This window comes from Nesoenas mayeri (genome assembly GCF_963082525.1).
Source record: "Nesoenas mayeri genome assembly, chromosome: 2".
Lineage (NCBI taxonomy): Eukaryota > Metazoa > Chordata > Aves > Columbiformes > Columbidae > Nesoenas > Nesoenas mayeri.
In genome coordinates this window covers 82,433,872-82,448,765 of record NC_137543.1, presented here as the reverse complement: position 1 = coordinate 82,448,765, position 14,894 = coordinate 82,433,872, and positions in this window count along the sequence as shown.

Below are 14,894 nucleotides of genomic sequence, written 5' to 3'. Positions count from 1 at the left end.
TGTAATCACAGGCTTATCCTGAGGACAGGCTTTATGTTCTATCTTTTTTTTTTTTTTTTTTTTTTTTTTTGGGGGGGGGGCGGGGATGGACACGATGGTGGGTTGTTTGTTTTGAGTTTGTTTGTTTGTTTCCCTCTCTAAAATTCAGTTATTAATATGAACATTTGGTAAAACTGATTTGAGTTTCAACCTGGGTCCATTTCTTTTTCTAAACCATCTTTATCCGAAGTGGGTTAGCTTTAATGTGTAAATCCAGTGGTCTGGCATCTCCATATGTTTCTCCATATGTTTTAAATATACGGACTTCTGAGGGAGTATATAAACAAGAAGCATACTGGATGAACTGTTCTGTGAATAGCCACAACAAGCTAACATTTGCAAGATGACCTCCTAATTGCTGGTTTCCTGCCCTTGCCCTGTACCCGCAGTACCTTGTTGCTAGTCAGGAGTGAAACTGGAGGGCTTGACATAGTGAAAATCGCTCTGTATTTGTATTTCTGCACAAACTTCAGCAAATTCTGGCCTGTTTAGCCTTTAGCACATATCAGATTCTATTCTGATGTCTTATCCTTCTTTTTGTACTGTCTCATAGCAACTCAGCAAAACTGTTTTCATAACCTCACTGACACCTTTTCATCAGCTTGCCTTCTTTCACTTTAATAATTTCCTCTATTTTCTTTTCTGTTTCCATGGTCTTCTCACCTTACTGTTGACCTTGTACAGCAGAAAAGGGGATTTCTTGAGCTTTTCCTGTCTTTAGTGACCACTAAATGTTAAAAAGAGAACTGTTCTTACTTCCCAACACCCCATGTTGATAACACAGCAAGCTAACAAATCTTTTGAATTGTGTCTTTAAGGTTCCATTGGTCTGGGAAGTGAGCATCCTACAACATTTAAGTACAATATTACAGTATCATCAGCTCCACTGAATTCTCTGCTTGAGGCAGTTTGATCTGTTCTGTCAGCTCAGCAGCATATTTTTTGACTTGCTCTTCAGTGCAAATCTAATGGGGATTAATGGCAGCAAACTAAAGAGCACTCAGGGGCTTGTTCACCCTACTTTGCCTCCGACCAGCTCCCTAGAATGCTGAGGGAAGTGCTCTAGCTTAGGTTTGTCATAATGTCTCAGTCAATTCACTAAGAAATGCCTGCTTTAGGGAACCCAATATTACAGGACAAAAAAGGCCTTGCTAAGTGTGAAGACACTATTTCTATCTTGCTACTACCTAATGCACTTAGAAGTTCTGTCAGGATTTTGTCCCTGTGATGCCATAGTGCAGTCATTCACTCTGTTTAGCAAAATGTCCCTCTTTTATGCAGGTCCTTAAAATACTTGTGTATAATTAGATGGAAAACTTTAAAGTTTTATTTCTTATAATTTTCACAGGAGTATAAAGTCAAGAAATTGATTTTACTGAAAAATAGTTTGAGGGAATGATTCATTGGGGATAATTGAATTAGAATAATTTTATGTTCTTTTGAGTCAGAAGAGAAGCTTATTCTTCCAATCCAGAATGCATCAAGGTGCCTTTTTTGACATCCATACTAAGAATGTAATTTGAGACTCCTTATTTTTAGCTCCGTGTCCCAAGCGGACAGCAAATGCTAGATACCAGAACACAGTGTTATTTACCTCCTCCTCCCTCCTTCAGAGTAGAAAATACATATTTAATTTAGAAAGTGGGAATTCTGTTTCAGCTCTCAAATACAGTTGTTACTACTTGTGTAGATGCTCTGCACTAATTGTATTTGTGCAGATAATCTCCTCAAAGTAATTGAAATCACATATGACATAGTATTAAAAAGACCCCGTTGTATATCTAAGTCTGATATCTGAGTAGAGGAAGATTTAAATGTTTAAGTAAAACAGAACCAACCTGCTCCAAAAGTCAGTTTGTATCTCAAACAAACATTGCACAGAATAATCTCATCTTTCATATTTCAATTGAAATGTAAGCCCAGTGAAATAAGATGTAATTTAACTGAGTTCTTTTTATGTCAACAGAAGATTTTAATGACATCAGCTCTTATGAGTGTTTGTGGATAATTTATCTGATTATCACAAACAACATGCACAAACAATTTAAATTTAATTTAAATTGCTTCCTTCATTGCAAAACAATACTTCTAATTATAAACATTTAATAGAACCACAGAATTGTGCAGGTTTGAAAAGACCTTTAAGATAACTACAACCAGCCATTAACCTAGCACTACAAAGTCCACCTCTAAACCATGTCCCTAAGCAACACATCTACATGTCCTTTAAACACCTCCAGGGATGATGAGTCAGCTACTTCCCTGGGCAGCCTGTTCCAATGCCTGACAACTCTTTCTGTGAAGAATTTTTTCCTGATATCCAATCCGAATCTCCCTTGGTGCAACTTGAGGCCATTTCCTCTTGTCCTATTGCTTATTACTTGGCAAAAGAGACCAACATCCAACTCACTACAACCTCCTTCAGGTAGCTGTAGACAACAATAAGGTCTCCCCTCAACCTTCTTTTCACCAGGCTAAACAGCCCCAGTTCCCTCAAATGCCCCTCATAAGACTTGTGCTCCAAACCCTTCACCAGCTTCGTTGTTCTTCTCTGAACTCACTCCAGTACCTCAATGACCTTCTTATAATGAGGGACCCAAAAATAAACACAGTATTCAAGGTGCAGCCCCACTAGTGCTGAGTACAGGGGGACAATCACTTCCCTAGTCCTGCTGACCACACTATTTTTGATACAAGCCAGGATGCTATTGGCCTTCTTGGCCACATGGGCACACTTCTGGTTCATATTCAGCCAGCTGTTGACCAACACACCCAGGTCCCTTTCCAAATGCAGCTTTCCAGCCACTCCTCCCCAAGCCTGTAGCATTGCATGGGGTTGTTGTGACCCAACTAAAGGACTTAGAATCTGGTCTTGTTGAACTTCATATAAATGGCCTCAACACATTGATCCAGCCTGTCCAGATGCTTCTGTAGATCTTTCCTTCCCTCAAGGAGGCCAACAATCCCACCCACCTTGGTGTCATCTGCAGACTTACTGAGAGTACACTTGATCCCCTTATCCAGGTTGTTGGTAATGATCTTAAAGAGAACTGGCCCAAATACTGAGCCCTGGGGAGCACCTCTCGTGACTGGCCACCAACTGGATTTAAGTCCATTCACCACAATTCTTTGGGCCTGATCATCCATTCAGTTGATGTTCAGCCAGTTCACTTGTCAAAGCCATGAGCAGCCATTTTTTCCAGGAGAATGCTGTGGAAAATGGTGTCAAACACTCTATTAAAGTCTAGTTAGGCAACATTCACAGTCTTTGCCTTATCCACTAAGCAGGTCACCTTGTTATAGAAGGAGATCAGGTTAGTCAAGTAGGACCTGCCTTTCACAAACCCATGCTGACTGGGCCTGATCACTTAATTGTCTTGTACGTGCCACGTGATGGCACTCAAGGTGATGGCTGCAATCAGACTGTAGTCTCCCATATCCTCATTCTGGCTGTTCCTGAAGGTGAATGTCTCATTTGCTAACCTCTAGTCCACTGAGATCTCCTTGTTTAGCCAGGACTGCTGATAAATCATTGAAAGTATTTTGATGAGCACTTCTGACAGATCCTACCATATTGTTAGAATGCTGCTTCTCAGTTAGAAGATATTAGCTAATGCATGCTCTTTGATACTCTGATGTTTCAGAAATCATCCCAAAAGTTCACCACAGATCATAATACGTTAAATGATTGAAGAAGCCTGTAGAAATAGCAGTTTTTTTCAATATAGAAGACAAGCCTTTTTTATTTACTTTTTATTTAGTTTAATGCTTTCTCAAGTGGACTTTATTTTATGAAGATGTTTATGATATTCATTTTTACTCTACCTGTGGTCAATTATTTTTAAAGTATCTACTCTGGAAATCATGAAGAAGAAGATGGATAAACACACATTAGTTCAGAGTGAATGTTTTTTAGAGGTAATGCATTTAAATACTACTACTATGTTTATCTGTCAGATTAGATTGTGTAATCTGAAGTACTGACCATTTTTAAGAAAATATCTGACACTGTAAGTCTATTTCTGAAGCACGGGTTCCTAAAATTATGTGTTGAAACATCTAACATAGCATTTAAAAACATTCATTGAATCAGTTAAGCAGCTGGTCTCTCTCCCTCCCCCACCCTTTTTTTTTAAAAAAAAAAAATATATAGATTTGTGAGTTTTGCATGTTTTTTCTTCTTTGAAAATGTGCTTTTCATCTCAGCAAAATCCTTTTTAAGCCAAGATATCTATTTCGAGAATTTTTCTGAAATCCAGGTCATAGTGTTTTGATCAAAATCAGAACAGCTTCACTCCCGTACCACATGGGAGATGCAAGATCAGATCTCTTTTCAGTTGATATTAAATATAATGATGCAAGATCAGATTATATTTTCAATTCTCATTAAATATAATGATTTTCTTTTAATAAGAGCTATTTTTATAATGCTTAATCAAATTTTAAATTGCCCCAAAATCATTCACTATATGAATAGAATGATCTGAACAGCTTTAGTGAAGACAACTGAGAGATACTGACTGCAAAATATTCCAAAACGGCTGTAAGGGATCTCTCACTTAGGCTGTGAAAGACCAATAGATTAAGGCACCTGAAGCTGACTTTTGCCATATACTAGGTGAGTATTGTCACCTTGTCTGTGGTCAAAATCCCTTTGACTCTCTCTTTCATTATTTTCTCTGTCTTTTCCTTTCTTTTTCCAGAAAGCTATAGAAAAGGCTTTTGGTTTCATTTCAGCAAATATTTCCTGGTTTTGATACCTGAAGAAGAGTTGTGTTACAAAGAAAGATGTCAGGAATTCTAAAATTAAGCACCATCTTTAAATGTAATTTAAAATATTGATATTAGCAGATATTAAATAAAGTTTACAGAATACCTTTGGAAATTAGGATTGTCTTCTTTCTCATCTGTTCAATCTCCAGAGTTATATGTAAATATATAAACTGAATTCTGGCAAAACTTTATCTTATCAGGGAAGCTGCCTCTGAGTTAAACAAGGACAAAGACTAAAATTTACCTTGTCATGAGAAAGGAAATTGAACAGTTACCTGAACTATGTTTTAGTTCTTCAGTCAATAGGTGGCAATCCGTGGCAGATCATATTTATATAAGAGACCAGGATCATCTGCTGTATGATACAGCTTGGTTAGGTCATTGTCTGATGACTTAAGGCACCATCTTGGTTCTTCACAGATAAATTAAGTTTAGAGATATTCTGGAGAAAACTTAAAGCATGTGAATGATATTAAAGTACTTTCTAATGCCAGCTTAGGTGACCTGAGAAAGACTGTTGATGATGCAGATTGTTCTGAGTGCTTTTATATGTATTGCCACTTTTCTTGACATTTTACTGAATTACTTCCCATGATTCACTGAATTTTTCTTTTTTTTTTTCTTTTTTTTTTTTTTTTTTTGGTAAAGGTGAAGAAAACAAGGAGATAGGCCCACTTACAAACAATGGAAAAGAGATGTAGAATAATATTGTCTACAATGTCTGCTTATACTATTTGTTCAGTGTTCCTAGTTTAGGGTAGCTATTCAGTTGCTGAGAAATGTTGAGACTTGAAGGAGTTCTTAAAGTTTTATGGGCACGGGTTGACCTATAGGAAAAGACAGGAAGCAGCTCAGTGCTTTTATTTATTCTCAAAATTTCCTAGGAGCAATCTAAAAAATCATCTGATAATTTGTTACTATTCGTATCTGCACCTAATAGCTATCTAACTTAGTCTCTCACTGGTAAATGAGTTTTGCTTCAATTGATGTGGTGTGGATGCTTGTGCTGAATGTCTTGCCAACAATCTCCAGTGAAAATCATGTGGAAGAAGATAGCAGGATTCTGTGGTAACCAGGAGGGTCTGAGATTCTCTTAGTAATATAGTTTCTTGATATGTGTGTGAATGCATGGATTATTCCTAACTTTTTGATTTTGCTGCTCAGAAATGCAGACCTTATTAAGGTACAATTCTCAGAGAATGCAGAAAGCAGAAGTCACACCTATATGCAAATAATAGTACAAAATTAGCACCAATAAAGATTGCAGTAGATAATTTAATATAAAGTAATTAAAATTAAGCATGTTTGAAAAAAAGATATGAATCAAGTATGATATTGTGTTTGAACAAATATATGAAAGTATCTAAAAAAAGGAGCTGATTCAACTACATCATTCAAATTTCTTCCCAGATTTCTAAGAAAGCCCATTTTAGCATCAGTTTTGCATTGCAATTTAATGTGAAGCATTTTTATGTCAGTTACCAGAGTAGACGATAGGATGTTTACATATTACAAAAGTTTTCATGGTTCATAAGTACTTTAAATTTGATAATAGTAGCCTAGCTGGCTATAGAATGGATATTTTATATCCATATGGTTGGTGTATGGAACAGGAATGAAATACTAAGAATTAAAAATCAAACAATTAAACTAGGCTTTTAAAATACAATAGTAAAGAGATTAATCTTATTTGAAGTATACCAATAATGCAATATATATATATCCTGCAAAACTGACACGTGAATAACTGCAGTTACCCATTACCCTGGTGAAATAAATTTCACTTACATATCACGCAGTTGTGCTCTGCAACTCAGTTTTTTTCTGCCCTTTCACCATCTAACACTAACCAGCACATATCAGTGTGCAGAAAAAATTTCTGTTCAAAGCCAGCCATCCACATGAACAGTCTTATTTGAAAGGCTTAGAGGACGATTAGTTCCTCTGGCTATATTCCTATTTTAAAAGGTACAGAGAAGAATATATGCTAGTCAGCAGCATGTATGGAATTTAAAATTAGTTAATTTGATTTAATCTTGACACACAGATTAGGCATTCTGAAAAAAAGCTGTTAAGCATATTGATTTATAAAAATAATTTTACAGTTTGGATTGACGTCATTAGAAAATGGTATTTTTCCATTTAAGCCAGAAGACAATTGCATACCTCTCAAAGATACATTCTCTTCTTAGTAATATATCTTTATTGATTAATCAAAAGCAAAAAAGAAAAGCCCTTTGAAACTCTCCTTGAACCCTGAGGGACAGTTATGGTTTGAAAATTGATTGACTGTAAAAGACTTGTTTTTATGATAGCTTTGAGTAGACTCCATTTACCTTGTTAGCTAAAACTGATTTGTATTATTTGCACATACTTATATTGCACACAGCACAAAGGGTACTTCTGTTTTTTGCTCTACTTTTTCCTAATCTTTGATCATTTAATGACCTGAGAGAGACAGTGGGCAGGTAAATAATAAAAACAGCAGAACTGAAACAGTAGTACCTAGCAGTAAGATAGCAACCACTTAACCAAGATCAGCAGCGTCTGATGTAGTCAATCTGATAAAGTTTGAATATGCTGTATTCCCTGGGTGTCAATTACTGAAGCTGGGTGTTGTGTTAAGAGGATTAATTTAGCAGAAGTTAAGCTCCCTTGTGTTCCAGCTTGTCCTCAGTATCTCAGTGTAATGCTGAGGGCAGCTGAGCTGAAACCCTGAGTGATGCCCAATTATATCAAAAGACCTCAAGTCGGCACTAGAAGTCCCATCGTGTCTGACAGCCAGTCCAGCATTATGTTAAATTTACACAGATTCACGAATAGTGCAGGGTCAGGTTGCAGCCGTTGAATTTACATGTTTACATGGATTCTTGAATATTATAATGTATACTGTAAGACTGAGTGCATCCAATAAGAAATTCTCACTAGATCCACAAATAATGAGTTTTATTAAAGCAACAGGTAAAAGTTCTTTTAGATCACCGTTGATAAAATACACTCGCTGCAAAAACACACTCTAGTTGCAAAAATACACTGTAGTTGCAAGAAATACATATTGGTACCCAATATATATAAGATGACTATATAGCGCTACTAGTGTGATTACAAATACAAGTTTGGAGTTTATATGTCCCGGAAAACCCTTGGTATAACCAAGTGCACAAATCTTACCCAAAAGTGTCCTTCTCGGGGGACAAGATAGCCTCAGCCAGTCAACTGATCCCAGAAGTCTTATGCTGTTTCCTTGACTTCTCAATGGTGGCAACTTCCCTAACTTTCCCCTGTTGTTAAGATATTTTATACTATTTTCTACATGTAGGTGGAGTTTGAGTGACTCTACTCATGCGTGTTATTGATTGGTGTAAAATTCTCTTGCTTCAATTTTTAAGTTAAAAACTTCACAATACATGCTCAAGGGAGCACAGGGGTGTGATGGAGTCATGTATCCTTTGGGAGGGAGGTGTGTTTTGTTATTATAATGAGATTCTAATGAGAAAAGTTCATCCACAGGGCAAATTTTGACACATTTGCTAGCTCAGCAACTAGCATTTTGGGTGGAATAGAATATTGTCTTTTTTAACTGACAGCAGCTATACCATCTGGTTCCTGTACCCGCTTTGTACACAGAATATGCCTATGGAATCTCCACACCACTCTACTCCTCCGTGCTCCTTAGTGCCATCACCCTGGGCTCTTCCCACACATGACCATCCAAGAAAGCAGGCCAGGCTGGGGAGAGGAACCATGTAGAGCAGATTCTTTATCCACCTAGCAGCTGCCTCATATGAGGAAGATGTGGATACAACTTAATTCTCAATAAGTGTATCCTTCATAATTAGTTTTGATAATTTGGCCCCTCAGTAATTATTCCACACTAGGTAAAGCACTATGGTAGACTGTAGTAATCAATGTTGGGGTTTTTTTATTTTTATTTTATTTTATTTTATTTTATTTTATTTTATTTTATTTTATTTTATTTTATTTAACTTTCTAACTCATTTTTCAGGGATTATTTCCATATAGTTTGTTTCTCATCACACTAAGTCTTACTCAACCCACAGTTCTTCACAGTACAATTTTCTGTAAAAAGTAAACTAAAGTAATGGCATTGCATGCCCTGGTGTTCATTGACTTTGGAACAAGGATAATCAGATTTCTGATTTGAAATTAGGGGGTTTTCGTTGTTGTTTGTTGGTTTATTTTTTTATGTTGTTTGTTTGATGTTTGTTTGTTTGTTTTCTTTTAAGAAAGCTGTATATTAACTTGAAGCATTTGAACATGAAAGTCCAGAAACAGAAAGTTAGGTCAATTTAAATATTATTCTGAAATAGAAAACATTCAATACTATACAGTAAAATAATTTGCTATACAAGTAATATCACTTCTGGTTGAAACTAGTCTATTTACTCACAAAAAAAATAGTGGTTTTATGTACACTTGTCACAGAGGCACCCCGAGGTTAGTTTAAGGGACAACAGGGTCCAAAACGACTTTTATTAAACCACTGAGAAACAGGGTTTTAGCACTCCAAAAGTGACTTAAATACAGGTTCGGATACCAGTTGAGGAAACTTATTAAGGGGCAGCAACTAATACAACAGGCGGTCCACAGAGTGCATGCACATGGCTTCATCAAAACAATGCTGGAGTTGTCTCTGAGTCCGGGAGGAATACACACTTGCCTGAACACGGTACAGGATTATTTTAAAAGAGATACACGTACTCGTAGTGAGTACGGAAAGCTAGTACACTCGCAATTATGCGAGGGTAAATTTATAATACACTCGTAATCCTGCGAGGATTAATACATGTGCAAATGTGCACGGAATATTACAGGTGCTTATGTGGAAGCACGGGAGGAAAATACACTCGCAATTGTGCGAGGAAATAATTTATACACATGCTTATATTGAGCATGGAAAGTACATGTGCTTGTATTAAGCATGGAAAGTACACGTTCAAATGTGCACAGAAGGTTACACGTGCTTATGTGGAAGCACGGGAGGAAAATACACCTGCGATTATGCAAGAATTAATTTTACATGTGCTCATATTGAGCACGGAAAGTTACATGTGTATATGTGCACAGAAAGTATAAATACACTCGCAATCCTGGAAGGAGAAATTTTACTCATACATGTGGCAGCAAGGCAAGCTCAGTCTCCATCCCGAGGGGGCCCTCTCAGCGGCAGCATCTCTCTCATGCTCCGAGAGACCGGCGACAATGGGCGGAGTCTCGACGAGAGTCACATTTTTTATAGGCTGATCAGATCTGACTGTAGGCATTCTAGAAGCTTCTCTGCACCCCCACATGGGCTGTGTGGTGCCCCTGAAGCCTCCAAACATCCCACACACTGGCCGTGGACACCCAGCGGCTCACTGACGCCTCGACACTCCCTTCTCCTAATGGCCCTGTCCAGGGTGCTCTGGGGCCAAACAAAAGCAGCTGTTAGCTTCAAGTAGCAGAGAGAGGGGAAGATGTGTCTACTCCTTCCATGATGAAGGAGGAAGGGGGAGAAAAGTGGGTTTGCATCCTGCCACAACACTTTAGTTAGATTAACTTATACCTTTAAAAAAAATATATAAAAAATCCATGCATATTATAAGTTTGTTTTTTAAAGTTGGAGTCAGTTCATAAAAATCTTAAAATCTTCCACTGACTTTTTTCCTTCTTGTTTTCTACTTTTTTTTTTTTCTTTAAAATGCTTTGAGGAGTATTAAAGGCCTTTTGAAAAAGAAGGTTTCAGTACTAAGACAGATTTTCAGCTAAGTGTCATTCATTAATCGTTCAAAGGGCTTTTGTGTGAAATGATACTTCTGTGTTATGTCTGAGGTAGTTCTGACTTTATTAACTGAGAGAATTTGGACTATTGTTGCATAGCGTATTAAAATATTCACAATTCATTTATCAAACCTGAGCTATCTAACAGCAACAAAATTCCAGGATGTGAATACATGTAGATTGGCCTGTTGCTAAACTAGAAGTGGATTATGACACCCTTGTTCAACCTCTGTAATAGCTTATTTCTTGATCTTCTTGTTAAATAACATTCTTTGAAGTGACCAAAAGAGTCAGAAATTCAGGAAAAAATGTAACAAACAACTAATAATTGTAATATTTCATTCAATACTAAAGTTTCCTTTAGGTAATTAAAATATTTTATTCTTTTTAATCTAGAAAAAGGAAGAACAAAAACATTTGTGTTTTTTTGTATATTGTCAAAATAAATTGAGACTGAGGAAATAGATATTCTTTGAAATTTCATATAAGCTGTTAGTTTTCAAAATGAGAACTTTTAAAAGAGTTTCTTTAAAAAAATAAAGAGAGAGAGAGAGGGGGCCTTTTAAAGGTTCATTGCGTGCTATGTTTCCACAATGCTGAGAATGAAATGAAAGCTTTAGACTTATGTTGGTCTAACAGAGAAAAAAAAGATAAATCTTATCTTCTCCAAAAAAAAAACTGTGTGGGAAAGTTAGAAAAATAATGACTGTAGGACATTGACCACCTTTCATGTGACGGGACTGTCTCTTCACAGGATTTCCATATACAAAATGCTGCAATGTTGCTGGTCATTAAAAACATTCTGAGATGGAGGATGCTGGAACTCTAGAGCAACACAATTATCAATTTCAGTGTATTTCATTAGATATTAGCAAATTTTCAGCGTATGAATATATCCAAAGAAGGACAGTGGTGTTTGCTTCTGCTGATGTTTAGCAGAGACTTTTTTTTTATTCATTCTTTGCACTCCAGCCCTGCAATTACAATCATAGTTCTCTCTCTTTCCCCTCTCTGCACCCTATGGACAGCTGGCCAACAGAGAGAGACCCTAAAGCCCAGTAAATGTAATTGTCTCATTACTTGTACTGGCCTGGGTGGCCCTGGCCAAACAACTGCCTGAGGGTGAGTGACTCTCCTATTCCTCAGGGTAAGCCAAGGCTGCATGGTGCCATCAGTGATGTGGACTGTGCTGAGGGAATGTATTGGAAAGAAACTTCAGTGGGCCCAAGACTGAGGAGGGAGAAACTCCCTTCATGAACATGGCATGCCCTCTGGTGAGGGGCTGAGCATGGCAGTGTGCTGTGAGTTCCCCGACCCGCCCCCAGCTGCCTTTCTCTGCGTGTACACACACATCTTCTGGAGAAAGCTGGACATAGCCTATGTTCAGGCCTCCAGGAGCCCTGTCAGGGTGTACATAATCTAGAACCCAGGGTGGAGGGGTAGGAATGGTGTGATTTTTACAATAATTTCAACTGCATGGTTATTGAGGGATTTTTGTGTTTGAGACAGTAGACTATAATAACCATGAGCACATCAGCTGCAACAGCAGAATTTTGCTAGTACCACAAGCACAACAGGGGCCCTTTTGCCCATGACAGGCTTTTGAAGATAACCAGTGATGGAAAAGGTGGACCAACCCCTCAGTGATCCCAGGCACAGTGACATGGTGAGCTACCCCCTGCAAATGTGCCTGTGCAGATGTCCAGGACTGATAGCAGAAGACTAGGGAGGCAGAGATTCTATTGTGTCTGCCAGTCAATTGTGTGTTTTGATTTGATTTTATTTGATTTTGTAACCAGTACTGGTGATGGCCGAGCCTGTAGTGTTGTGGTGAATGGAGTTAAATCCAGTTGGCAGCTGGTCACAAGTGGTGTTCCCCAGGTCTCAGTATTTAGGCCAGTTCTCTTTAATATCTTTACCAGTGATCTGGACGAGTGGATTGAGTGCATCTTCAGTAAGTTTGCAGAATACACCAAGCTGGGTGGGAGTGTTGATCTGCTTGAGGGAAGGAAGGATCTTCAGAGGCACCTGGACAGGCTGGATCCATGGGCTAAGGCCAATTGTATGAAGTTCAACAGTGCCAAGTGCTGAGTCCTGCACTTGGGTCACAACCACCCCATGCAGCACTACCGAGGAGGACAACAAAGCTGGTGAAGAATCTGGAGAATAGATCCTATAAGGAGCAGCTGAGGGATCTGGAGTTGTTTTGCCTGAAGAAAAGAAAGCTGAGGGGAGACCTTCTTGCTCTGTACAGCTACCTGAAAGGAGGTTGTAGTGAGTTGGCTGTTGGCCTCTTTTGCCAAGTAAAAAGTGATAGGATGAGAGGAAATGGCCTCAAGATGCACCAGAGAAGGTTTAGACTGGATGTTAGGAAAAATTTCTTCCTGGAAAGCCTTGTCAGGCATTGGAACAGGCTTCACAGGGAACTGGTTGAGTCAACATCCCTGGAAGTATTTAAAAGACATGTAGATGTAGTGGTGGACTATGCAGTACTGGGTTAACAGTTAGACCCAATGATCTTAAAGGTCTTCTCCAACCAAAATCTGTGATTCTATGGAGGCTCATTGAAAACCTGCAGAAAGTGAAGAGACACATTTTTGCCGTGGTCTTGTTGTCAGGCTGCAACTCCAGCTGGGCTAAGTTCAGTACAGAGAAGAGGCAGAAGAGGTGCTTGTGGCTCACATTGTTAGCCCAAAATCTGAGAAGAAGAAATAAAGAAGCAGTCCCTGAAGCACTCTGACAAGAGTCACTGAGCAGTTTCTTAAGCATGTCAAGTAAAATATTCCTACCTAGTAGTGAAATCATTCATAAAAGAAAATGCAAAATGTATTGACAAAGCAACAATACTGCTAATTAGCTGGAATATCACCAGAAATTCCGCTGGAAAGAGATGCTTTGGTTAGGTTGACAAAGACAGCTATTCATAGCAGTCTTGGCTGCAGGTTGTTGTTGTTGTTGTTTTTGTTTGTGTTGTTTTTATTTTTTCCCCATAGACAGAAGAGAAGGAGGAACAATCTATTTCAGTCCTATGGGTATTGTTAGCTGCGTAATGCATAGCTTTGCTCTGTTTGGCTTTTATTTTGGTTTGTTGTATTACCATATCTCAGTATGGGAAAAACAAAACCTAGAATACATTTTTCTTTATGTCAGTTGCACTGGCTGAAGTTAAAAACATAAGAAAATACGCACCTAGTTAAAGAGAGCATAGGCACAGTTTAAAAAGTTTTTTTTCTGTATTTGAATTAGAGGTGTTACCGTTAACTGCGACTAGATTAATATCTAATTGTTAGGCTTCGTGTATATAGTATGTTCTTTTTTCCATAACACTATTTTGAATGTAGCAACACAGACATGAATGCCTTGAGCTCTGTATTTGTCTTTAGAGATAGTTCCACCTAGAGAATGACCAGACTGTTAATGCTGGACAGCACATTCAGCCTGAAAGCAAGATAGATCATATTTTCACTTTGCTTAAATTCAGCTGAAAATCTGATCAGTGTCCAAGTAGTTATATGCAGAAAGTTTGTGTGTCACTTTGTGGGCTACTTAGGTCTCTGGACTCAAGGAATCCAATCCATCTACCTCCCTCCTAGATTGTATTTTCTGGACATTACAGGTTGAAGTGCTCACTATATCTGGACTAGCAAGAAATGCTTCCCCTTCACCCTTGCTCCTTCACAAGTAATTACACAGAGGAGAATACAATGACAATCTTTCTATGACTGGATTAGATTGTGGAACTCAGCAACTAATCTCTTTGTTCTCATTTGAATTTACATCTCCAAATTCAAAGAGATTTTAATGTTATGTGGAAACTTCCTTTTAACTACCAAAGACATGCTCAATACAGCACATTATCTACAAAACTCAGAGATGCATAAACTGAAAATTGTGCTCTCTTACACTTTCTTGCATTTGCCGAGTTTTTCAGAACTGTTTGCCTACTTAACGTTAAAGGTTAAGGTGTCAAAGCTGATGCAAATAACAAACTAAGGAGGTAGAATAGAAAGTAAAAATACATTAAATATTATATTTTATTATAATACTTACTAGTATTTCATTTAATTATTTTTGATGTGACCTCCTAGAGGAATGTACAGACTGATGATGTGCAGACACAAGCTAAATCTATAGCATGTATAGACTTGGATGTATTTACTAGAGAGATAATGTAACTGTACATGTCCTACTTGCACTGTGAGGGTTAGCATATGTCTTGTATTATATGATCAATGTGATCTTTGGCTTTAGAGTATCATCTTAGCTTGGGCTCTGCTAATGTTACTCTGATACAGTCTGTG